At 42.9% G+C, this 1,088-nt stretch overlaps 1 non-coding gene across 1 annotated transcript; it reads right to left on the reverse strand.

Moving 5' to 3' along the window:
* Positions 1 to 284: 284 nt before the first annotated feature.
* On the reverse strand, positions 285 to 391 carry LOC132173171 (small nucleolar RNA R71). The gene has a single exon (XR_009439265.1). It is a non-coding gene; the product is annotated as a small nucleolar RNA R71 (small nucleolar RNA).
* Between the last annotated feature and the right edge of the window lie 697 nt (positions 392 to 1,088).

Genomic DNA, 1,088 nt, shown 5'->3' on the forward strand with positions numbered 1-1,088 from the left:
CTACTCGCTTCGAGCTGAAGCCGAGTACAATAGGTCACCTTCCTACATTTAGAGGATTAGAGAATGAGGATCCATATGTTCATGTGAGGATTTTTTTGGAAATTTGCGACATTGTTAATACACAAAATGCCCCAGCAGAAGCGGTGCGCCTTCGGTTATTACCTCTATCCCTACATGATAGGGCGAAATCCTGGCTACTCAACAATAGGCCTGGATCTATCACTTCTTGGGATATGTTGCAAAGCAAGTTTTACCACAAGTTCTTCCCAATTTCCAAAATCAATGCCCTCCGTCTACAGATCACCAATTTCAGACAAAAAGAAGGGGAAAGATTCACCGATAGCTGGGAGAAGTTTAAAGAGCTTACTATAAAATGCCCACCCCGCGGGTTTGAGAATGAGGTGCTAGTTCAAATTTTCTATAGGGGACTAACACCAAGTGAGCAAAACTCGCTTGAGACGATGAATGGTAGAGAATTCTTAAGTCTTACTGGGGATGAAGCCTATAAAACTTTAGACGAAATGGCTGAACGAGCACAACAATGGGATTTTCAAGATAGTTGGGACAGACAACAACCCACTCCCAAGACAGGAGGCATTTATGAGGTGAGGAATGATGCTAAATTAAGGGAGGAGGTCAAGGTTCTCAGGCGTCAGTTTGACACTATGGTCTTAAACAAACCAGTGAATGTAGCAGATACTTACCAAGTTGATGCATGTGGGTTATGTGATAGTCAAACGCACTTCACTCAAAATTGCCCAACTTTGTCAACAGAGTACCCAACTGAGCAAGTCAATGCCTTCAATGACTACAGAAAACCCACCACTAGACCGTTTTCTGAAACGTACAATCCAGGGTGGCGGAATCACCCAAATTTCTCTTGGAAGGAGAATCAGCCATTGAACCAAAGAGATACCTCCACTCAAGCTCAAAATCAGTTCAGGCCATCTCACCAAGCTCAACCGCCTGTTTATCAGTCTACCACTCAAGTGCCTGCACCACAGTCATCACTAGAAGACATGATGAAAGCATTCATGCAATCAATGGATAAGAACATACAAGAGATAAAGCAAGATATGAAGAATACT

This window comes from Corylus avellana, chromosome ca2, assembly GCF_901000735.1.
Source record: "Corylus avellana chromosome ca2, CavTom2PMs-1.0".
NCBI lineage: Eukaryota > Viridiplantae > Streptophyta > Magnoliopsida > Fagales > Betulaceae > Corylus > Corylus avellana.